Consider the following 11,216-nt stretch of genomic DNA (forward strand, 5'->3'; position numbering starts at 1 on the left):
TTGAGCTTCTCTTTGATGTCGGGTGAATTGAATTTCATATATGGAGAAATGTGTCGCTAGTCCAAGTCCGCTATAGAATTGTTTGTCTATCACTTCGGCAACGAAGGTCATTTCTTTAGAAGATCAATACTGGTAGTTGCTTGCGGTGTCTGAACAAGTTTCGAAAAAACTACTGTGTCTGCATTTTCCTAAAGATTGCTGTGAGGCTGATAGTGATATCTTTCCAATAGTTAGCTTATAAGAGGAATGCATTTTGGGGATGCCACTCACTTCTTTCGAGAGAAACTCCTTCTCTAGAAAGTTTCCGAATTTAGCAACAAAAATCTTTCCTTCGGATTTGTGATAGAAGGTGTATCCAATAGTTTCCTTTGGATATCCTATGAAGACACATTTCTCCGATTTGGGTTCGATCTTATCAGGTTGAAGCTTTTTCACATAAGCATCGCAGCCCCAAACTTTTAGAAACCACAACTTTGGTTTCTTGCCAAACCACAGTTCATAAGGTGTCGTCTCAACGGATTTTGATGGTGCCCTATTTAACGTGAATGCGGCCGTCTCTAGAGCGTATCCCCAAAACGATAGCGGTAAATCAGTAAGAGACATCATAGACCGCACCATATCCAGTAAAGTACGATTACGACGTTTGGACACACCATTACGCTGAGGTGTTCCGGGTGGCGTGAGTTGCGAAACTATTCCACAATTTTTCAAATGTACACCAAACTCGTAACTCAAATATTCTCCTCCACGATCAGATCGTAGAAACTCTATTTTGTTGTTACGATGATTTTCAACTTCACTCTGAAATTCCTTGAACTTTTCAAATGTTTCAGACTTATGTTTCATTAAGTAGATATACCCATATCTGCTTAAATCATCTGTGAAGGTGAGATAATAACGATATCCGCCACGAGCCTCAATATTCATCGGACCACATACATCTGTATGTATGATTTCCAACAAATCTGTTGCTCTCTCCATAGTACCAGAGAACGGTGTTTTGGTCATCTTGCCCATGAGGCACGGTTCGCAAGTACCAAGTGATTCATAATCAAGTGGTTCCAAAAGTCCATCAGTATGGAGTTTCTTCATGCGCTTTACACCGATATGACCTAAACGGCAGTGCCACAAATAAGTTGCACTATCATTATCAACTCTGCATCTTTTGGCTTCAACATTATGAATATGTGTATTACTACTATCGAGATTCAATAAGAATAGACCACTCTTCAAGGGTGCATGACCATAAAAGATATTACTCATATAAATAGAACAACCATTATTCTCTGATTTAAATGAATAACCGTCTCGCATTAAACAAGATCCAGATATAATGTTCATGCTCAATGCTGGCACCAAATTACAATTATTTAGGTCTAATATTAATCCCAAAGGTAGATGTCGAGGTAGCATGCCGACCGCGATCACATCGACTTTGGAACCGTTTCCTACGCGCATCGTCACCTCATCCTTAGCCAATCTTCGCTTAATCCGTAGCCCCTGTTTCGAGTTGCAAATATTAGCAACAGAACCAGTATCAAATACCCAGGTGCTACTGCGAGCATTAGTAAGGTACACATCAATAACATGTATATCACATATACCTTTGTTCACCTTGCCATCCTTCTTATCCGCCAAATACTTGGGGCAGTTCCGCTTCAAGTGACCAGTCTGCTTGCAGTAGAAGCACTCAGTTTCAGGCTTAGGTCCAGACTTGGGTTTCTTCTCTTGAGCAGCAACTGGCTTGCCGTTCTTCTTGAAGTTCCCCTTCTTCTTTCCTTTGCCCTTTTTCTTGAAACTAGTGGTCTTGTTGACCATCAACACTTGATGCTCCTTCTTGATTTCTACCTCCGCAGCTTTCAGCATCGCGAAGAGCTCGGGAATAGTCTTGTTCATCCCTTGCATATTATAGTTCATCACGAAGCTCTTGTAGCTTGGTGGCAATGATTGGAGAATTCTGTCAATGACGCAATCATCTGGAAGATTAACTCCCAATTGAATCGAGTGATTATTATACCCAGACATTTTGAGTATATGCTCACTGACAGAACTGTTGTCCTCCATCTTGCAGCTATAGAACTTATTGGAGACTTCATATCTCTCAATCCGGGCATTTGCTTGAAATATCAACTTCAACTCCTGGAACATCTCATATGCTCCATGACGTTTAAAACGTCGTTGAAGTCCCGATTCTAAGCCGTAAAGCATGGCACACTGAACTATTGAGTAGTCATCAGCTTTGCTCTGCCAGACGTTCATAACATCCGGCGTTGCTCCTGCAGCAGGCCTGGCACCCAGCGGTGCTTCCAGGACGTAATTCTTCTGTGCAGCAATGAGGATAATCCTCAAGTTATGGACCCAGTCCGTGTAATTGCTACCATCATCTTTCAACTTTGCTTTCTCAAGGAACGCATTAAAATTCAACGGAACAACAGCACGAGCCATCTATCTACAATCAACATAAACAAGCAAGATACTATCAGGTACTAAGTTCATGATAAATTTAAGTTCAATTAATCATATTACTTAAGAACTCCCACTTAGATAGACATCCCTCTAATCTTCTAAGTGATCACATGATCCAAATCAACTAAACCATGTCCGATCATCACGTGAGATGGAGTAGTTTCATCGGTGAACATTATTATGTTGATCATATCTACTATATGATTCACGCTCGACCTTTCGGTCTCCGTGTTCCGAGGCCATATCTTTATATGCTTGGCTCGTTAAGTATAACCTGAGTATTCCGCGTGTGCAACTGTTTTGCACCCGTTGTATTTGAACGTAGAACCTATCACACCCGATCATCACGTGGTGTCTCAGCACGAAGAACTTTCACAACGGTGCATACTCAAGGAGAACAGTTCTTGATAATTTAGTGAGAGATCATCTTATAATGCTACCGTCAATCAAAGCAAGATAAGATGCATAAAAGGGATAAACATCACATGCAATCAATATAAGTGATATGATATGGCCATCATCATCTTGTGCTTGTGATCTCCATCTCCGAAGCACCGTTGTGATCACCATCGTCACCGGCGTGACACCTTGATCTCCATCGTAGCATCGTTGTTGTCTCGCCAAGTTTGTGCTTCTACAACTATCGCTACCGCTTAGTGATAAAGTAAAGCATTACATCGCGATTTCATTGCATACAATAAAGCGACAACCATAAGGCTCCTGCCAGTTGCCGATAACTCGGTTACAAAACATGATCATCTCATACAATAAAATTTAGCATCATGTCTTGACCATATCACATCACAACATGCCCTGCAAAAACAAGTTAGACGTCCTCTACTTTGTTGTTGCAAGTTTTACGTGGCTGCTACGGGCTTAAGCAATAACCAATCTCACCTACACATCAAAACCACAACGATAGTTTGTCAAATAGACTCTGTTTTAACCTTCGCAAGGACCGGGCATAGCCATACTTGGTTCAACTAAAGTTGGAGAGACAGTCGCCCGCAAGCCACCTGTGTGCAAAGCACGTCGGGGGAACCGGTCTCGCGTAAGCGTACGCGTAATGTTGGTCCGGGTCGTCTCGTCCAACAATGCCGCCGAACCAAAGTATGACATGCTGGTAGGCAGTATGACTTATATCGCCCACAACTCACTTGTGTTCTACTTGTGCATATAACATCAACATAAATAACCTAGGCTCGGATGCCACTGTTGGGTTTCGTAGTAATTTCAAAAAAATTCCTATGCACACGCAAGATCATGTGATACATAGCAACGAGAGGGGAGAGTGTTGTCTACATACCCACGCAGACCGACTGCGGAAGCGTTGATGCAACATAGAGGAAGTAGTCGTACGTCTTCACGATCCAACCGATCAAGTACCGAAACTACGGCACCTCCGAGTTCGAGCACACGTTCAGCTCGATGACGATCCCCGGACTCCGATCCAGCAAAGTGTCGGGGAAGAGTTCCGTCAGCACGACGGCGTGGTGATGATCTTGATGCACTACAGCAGCAGGGCTTCGCCTAAACTCCGCTACAGTGTTATCGAGGAATATGGTGGCTGGGGGCACCGCACCCGGCTAAGGAATAGATCACGTGGATCAACTTGTGTGTTCTAGGGTGCCTCTACCTCAGTATATAAAGGACTAGAGGGGGGAGGCTGGCCGGCCAAGCTTGGCGCGCCAGGAGAGTTCTACTCCCTCTGGGAGTAGGATTCCCCCCCCCCCCAATCCTAGTTGGAATAGGATTCGCGGAGGGGGAAAAGAGAGGGAGGGGGCCGGCCACCTCTCCTAGTCCTAATAGGACTAGGGGAAGGGGGAGGCGCGCAGCCCATGTAGGGCTGCCTCTTCTCTTTTCCACTAAGGCCCATCATGGCCCATTTAGCTCCCGGGGGGTTCCGGTAACCCTCCCGGTACTCCGGTAAAATCCCGATTTCACCCAGAACACCTCCGATATCCAAACATAGGCTTCCAATATATCAATCTTTATGTCTCGACCATTTCAAGACTCCTCGTCATGTCCGTGATCACATCTGGGACTCCGTACAACCTTCGGTACATCAAAATGCATAAACTCATAATATAACTGTCATCGTAACCTTAAGGGTGCGGACCCTACGGGTTCGAGAACAATGTAGACATGACCGAGACATGTCTCCGGTCAATAACCAATAGCGGGACCTGGACGCCCATATTGGCTCCTACATATTCTACGAAGATCTTTATCGGTCAGACCGCATAACAACATACGTTGTTCCCTTTGTCATCGGTATGTTACTTGTCCGAGATTCGACCGTCGGTATCCAATACCTAGTTCAACCTCGTTACCGGCAAGTCTCTTTACTCGTTCTGTAATACATCATCCCGCAACTAACTCATTTAGTTGCAATGCTTGCAAGGCTTAAGTGATGTGCATTACCGAGAGGGCCCAGAGATACCTCTCCGACAATCGGAGTGACAAATCCTAATCTCGAAATACGCCAACCCAACATCTACTTTGGAGACACCTATAATGCTCCTTTATAATCACCCAGTTACGTTGTGACGTTTGGTAGCACCCAAAGTGTTCCTCCGGCAAACGGGGGTTGCATAATCTCATAGTCATAGGAACATGTATATGTCATGAAGAAAGCAATAGCAACATACTAAACGATCGGGTGCTAAGCTAATGGAATGGGTCATGTCAATCAGATCATTCAACTAATGATGTGACCTCGTTAATCAAATAACAACACTTTGTTCATGGTTAGGAAACATAACCATCTTTGATTAACGAGCTAGTCAAGTAGAGGCATACTGGTGACACTAAGTTTGTCTATGTATTCACACATGTATTATGTTTCCGGTTAATACAATTCTAGCATGAATAATAAACATTTATCATGATATAAGGAAATAAATAATAACTTTATTATTGCCTCTAGGGCATATTTCCTTCACTTATAACATTTAGTTGTTCATCAGGAAAGTCATCATTAATAGGTAGTGGGTCATCAAGAATATTTTCTAACCTAGATAAGTTGTCTGCAACGGGGTTCTCAGCTCCCTTTCTATCAACAATATGCAAATCAAATTCTTGTATCAAGAGAACCCATCTAATAAGTCTAGGTTTAGCATCTTTCTTTTCCATAAGATATTTAATAGCAGCATGATCAGTTTGAATAGTTACTTTAGAATCAACAATATAAGATCTGAACTTATCACAAGCAACTACAACTGCTAAAAGTTCTTTTTCAGTAGTAGCATAATTTCTTTGAGCGTTGTCTAGAGTCTTACTTGCATAATGAATAACATTTAATTTCTTATCAACTCTTTGCCCTAGAACAGCACCTACAGCATAATCACTAGCATCACACATAATTTCAAAGTGTAAATTCCAATCAGGTGGCTGAACAATAGGTGCAGAGACTAATGCTTTCTTAAGTATTTCAAATGCTTCTACACAATCATCATCAAAGACAAATGGTATATCTTTTTGCAATAAATTAGTCAGAGGCCGAGAAATTTTTGAGAAGTCCTTAATAAACCTCCTGTAAAATCCGGCGTGACCAAGGAAACTTCTTATACCTTTGATGTCCTTGGGACATGGCATCTTTTCAATAGCATCAACCTTGGCTTTATCAACTTCAATACCTCTTTCAGAAACTTTATGCCCCAAGACAATACCTTCATTAACCATAAAGTGGCACTTTTCCCAGTTCAAGACAAGATTAGTTTCTTCACATCTCTACAAAACTCGATTAAGATTGCTCAAGCAATCATCAAAAGAGGAACCATAGACGGAAAAGTCGTCCATGAAAACCTCACAAATCTTTTCACAAAAGTCAGAGAATATAGCCATCATGCATCTTTGAAAGGTAGCAGGTGCATTACATAAACCAAAAGGCATACGTCTATAAGCAAAAGTACCAAAAGGGCATGTAAAAGTAGTCTTTGATTGATCTTTAGCCGACACAGGTATTTGTGAGAAACCAGAATAACCATCTAGAAAGCAATAGTGTGTGTGTTTGCATAATCTTTCTAGCATTTGATCAATAAAAGTTAAGGGGTAATGATCTTTCTTAGTAGCTTTATTTAATTTGCGGAAATTAATTACCATCCTATAACATGTGATAATTCTTTGTGGAATCAATTCATCTTTATCATTAGGAACAACAGTAATACCTCCCTTCTTAGGGACACAATGGACAGGACTTACCCACTCACTATCAGCAACGGGATAGATTATACCTGCCTCCAGAAGCTTTAGTATTTCTTTTCTTACCACTTCTTTCATTTTAGGATTCAGACGTCGTTAAGGATCACGAACTGGTTTGGCATCTGCTTCCAAATTTATTTTATGTTGACATAGAGTGGGACTAATGCCCTTAAGATCATCAAGAGTATATCCAATAGCAGCACGATGCTTCTTTAGAGTTTTCAATAATCTTTCTTCTTCATGCTCTGAAAGGTTAGCACTAATAATAACAGGATATATCTTCTTTTCATCAAGATAAGCATATTTAAGATTATCAGGCAAAGGTTTAAGCTCAAACATGGGATCACCCTTGGGTGGAGGAGGATCCCCTAGGATTTCAACAGGCAAATTGTGTTTCAGAATAGGTTCCTGTTTAAAGAATACTTCATCTATTTCCCTTCTTTCACTCATGAACATATCATTTTCATGGTCTAGCAAATAGTGTTCTAAAGGATCACTAGGAGGTACTGCAATAGAAGCAATACCAATAATTTCATCCTTACTAGGTAATTCTTCCTCACGATGTTGTTTACTAAATTTAGAGAAATTAAACTCATGAACCATATCATCCAAGCCAACAGTAACAACATTCTTTGTGCAATCTATGGTAGCATTGACAGTATTTAAGAAGGGTCTACCAAATATAGTGGGACAAAAACTATCTTGTGGGGAACGAAGAACAAGAAAATCAGCAGGATATTTAGTTTTCCCACACAAGACTTCAACATCTCTAACAATTCCCATTGCTGAAATAGTATCTCTATTGGCAAGTTTAATTGTGACATCAATATCTTCTAACTCAGCAGGTGCAATTTCATTCTTAATTTCTTCATATAAAGTATGCGGTATAACACTAGCACTAGCACCCATATCACATAAGCCATGATAACAATGATCTCCTATTTTAACAGAAATAACAGGCACGCCTATCACAGGTCTATGTTTATCTTTAGCACAAGGTTTAGCAATTCTAGCAGTTTCACCTTCGAACTGAATAACATGCCCATCAATATTATTAGACAAGAGATCTTTGACAATAGCAATATTAGGTTCTACTTTAACTTGTTCAGGAGGTGTATAAGTTCTAATATTGCTTGTACGAACAACAGTTGAAGCTTTAGCATGATCCATTATTCTAACAGGGAAAGGTGGTTTCTCAATATAAGAAGTAGGAACAATAGGATCATTATAAGTGACAGTCTTTTCTTCAACTTTAATAGGTGCAGCTACTTTTACTTCTATGGGAGGATGATATTTAAACCATTTCTCCTTAGGGAGATCAACATAAGTAGCAAAAGATTCACAGAAAGAAGCTACTATCTCAGAGTCAAGTCCATATTTAGTGCTAAACTTACGGAAAATATCGGTATCCATGAAAGATTTAACACAATCAAACTTAGGTGTCATACCTGACTCCTTACCTTCGTCGAGGTCCCAATCTTCAGAGTTGTGTTTAATTCTATCCAATAAATTCCATCTAAATTCAATAGTCTTCATCATAAAAGAGCCAGCACAAGAAGTATCGAGCATGTTGCGATTGTTTTTAGAAAGCCAAGCATAAAAACTTTGCATAATTATTTCTCTCGGGAGCTCATGATTGGGGCATGAATATAACATTGATTTAAGCCTCCCCCAAGCTTGAGCGATGCTTTCTCCTTCGCGAGGCCAGAAATTATATATGTAATTGCGATCATGATGAACAAGATGCATAGGGTAATACTTTTGATGAAATTCCAACTTCAATCTTTTATAGCCCCAGAATCTCATATCATCACATAGCCTATACCATATCAATGCGTCTCACTTCAAAGATAAAGGGAAGACCTTCTTCTTAGCAACATCATCGGGTATACCTGCAAGCTTAAATAATCCACAAACTTCATCCACATATATTAAGTGCTCATCGGGATGCTTTGTTCCATCTCCTGTAAAAGGGGTAGCTAGCAGTTTTTCCATCATAGCCGCAGGAAATTCAAAAAGAGTTTCATTTTCAATAGGTTCAGTAGGTTGAGGAGAAACTATTTGCTCTACTGGACGGGGTGAAGATACCCCGAACAAGCCCCTCAAAGAATTACTTTCCATAGTAACAAGTGACAATAAATTTCAGCACACTATATAAATTTTTCCTTACCAAATTCCACCTACCAAAGGCGCTACACTCCCCGGCAACAGCGCCAGAAAAGATTCTTGATGACCCACAAGTATAAGGGAACGAAGTCCTTTCGATAAGTAAGAGTGTCGAACCCAACGAGGAGCGGAAGGAAATGATAAGCGGTTTTCAGCAAGGTATTCTCTGCAAGTACTGAAATAAGTGGTAACAGATAGTTGTGTGATAGGATAAATTGTAACGAGCAACAAGTAAAAGAAGTAAACAAAGTGCAGCAAGGTGGCCCAATCCTTTTGTAGCAAAGGACAAGCCGGAACAAACTCTTATAATAGGAAAAGCGCTCCCGAGGACACATGGGAATATCGTCAAGCTAGTTTTCATCACGTTCATATGATTCGCGTTCGATACTTTGATAATTTGATATGTGGGTGGACCGGTGCTTGGGTGTTGTTCTTACTTGAACAAGCATCCCACTTATGATTAACCTCTATCATCCACAACTACAACATAAGTATTAAGGTAAACCTAACCATAGCATGAAACATATGGATCCAAATCAGCCCCTTACGAAGCAACGCATAAACTAGGGTTTAAGCTTCTGTCACTCTAGTAACCCATCATCTACTTATTACTTCCCAATGCCTTCCTCTAGGCCTAAATAATGGTGAAGTGTTATATAGTCGACGTTCACATAACACCACTAGAGGCTAGACAACATACATCTTATCAAAATATCAAACGAATATCAATTCACATGACTACTCATAGCGAGACTTCTCCATTGTCCTCAGGAACGAACGTAATTACTCACAAAGCATATTCATGTTCATAACCAGAGGGGTAATAATATGCATATAGGATCTGCACATATGATCTTCCACCAATTAAACCAACAAGCATCAACTACAAGGAGTAATCAATACTACTAGCAACCTACTAGCACCAATCCCGGACTTTGAGACAAGAATTGGATACAAGAGATGAACTAGGGTTTGGAGATGAGATGGTGCTGGTGAAGATGTTGATGGAGATTGCCCTCTCCCGATGAGAGGAGCGTTGGTGATGACGATGGTGATGATTTCCCCCTCCGGGAGGGAAGTTTCCCCGGCAGAACAGCTCTGCCGGAGCTCTAGATTGGATCCGCCAAGGTTCCGCCTCGTGCGGCGGAGTCTCGTCCCGAAAAGTTCCTTCTTATTTTTTTCTCATCGAAAGACCTCATATAGGAGAAGATGGGCATCGGAGAGCCACCAGGGGCCCACGAGATAGGGGGCGCGCCCTAGGGGGCGCCCCCCCCAACCTCGTGAGCAGGGTGTGGGCCCACTGGCATTCATCTTTGGCGTGGAATTTTCTTTATTTCTTTTAAGACGTTCTGTGGAGTTTCAGGACTTTTGGAGTTGCGCGGAATAGGTCTCTAATATTTGCTCCTTTTCCAGACCAGAACTCCAGCTGCCGGCATTCTCCTTCCTTGTGTAAACCTTGTAAAATAAGAGAGAATAGCCATAAGTATTGTGACATAAAGTGAAATAACAGTCCATAATGCGATAAATATCGATATAAAAGCATGATGTAAAATGGACGTGTCAGACAGCGACGCCCTCCGGCCAGAGGGTTGGGGTGGGGGAGTGCTCGGGCAGGCGGCGCCCGTGCCTCCCTCCCCCGGTTTCCCGTCCGTGGGGCTTGGGTGCCATCCGCCGCCTCCTCCGGTATCCTTGGCTGACTCTTCAGCGCGAGGTTCTACCCGGGAGGAGGTCATTGCCTTTGGTGGGATCCCCGACCCGGTTTCTGCGGGGCGACGGATGAGCTCTCATCTCCAGGACCACCCTGAGGTTGACGACATGCAGCAGAGGTGCGCTATGAGGGCGACCAAGCTTCATGACATTGAGGTCACCACTGGTATGTCAGACAACATGTCTAATTCTATATTGCATTTTTCTAAAGATGAAATTATTAATAATGCCAACCAATTAAGAGTTTCGCTAGGGAGTACTAATAGTGAAATTTCTAACTCGGTTAATGATCTTGTAGATTTGGAAGCGGAACGCGCTGTAGAAACAATTTGAAACTTAGCAGTAGTAAAACCTATGAATGATGCAGAGATTGATGCGTTAGGGGTAAGAGTGCTAGATAATTTTTGTGCGGATCTTGCACCATCCACTCTTGAATCTGAGGAAGAGGATATAGTTCTAGAGGATGCAGTAGCAAGACCAACTAACCCCTGTTGTGAGGACCGGGAGGAGGACCATAGTAAACCTAAGCGCAAGTGGAAGCGGAAGGTTTATCCTGCTTTCGCGGTTCGTAGGAGTGCTAGGATTCGAAAGGCCAAAAAAATTCACGATGACTTATGAAAGGAATCTTTGGGAATAGCAGAGGTCTGAAGGACTTGGCTAAAAGAAGGTTTCTT

Source organism: Triticum dicoccoides, chromosome 2A (genome assembly GCF_002162155.2).
Source record: "Triticum dicoccoides isolate Atlit2015 ecotype Zavitan chromosome 2A, WEW_v2.0, whole genome shotgun sequence".
NCBI lineage: Eukaryota > Viridiplantae > Streptophyta > Magnoliopsida > Poales > Poaceae > Triticum > Triticum dicoccoides.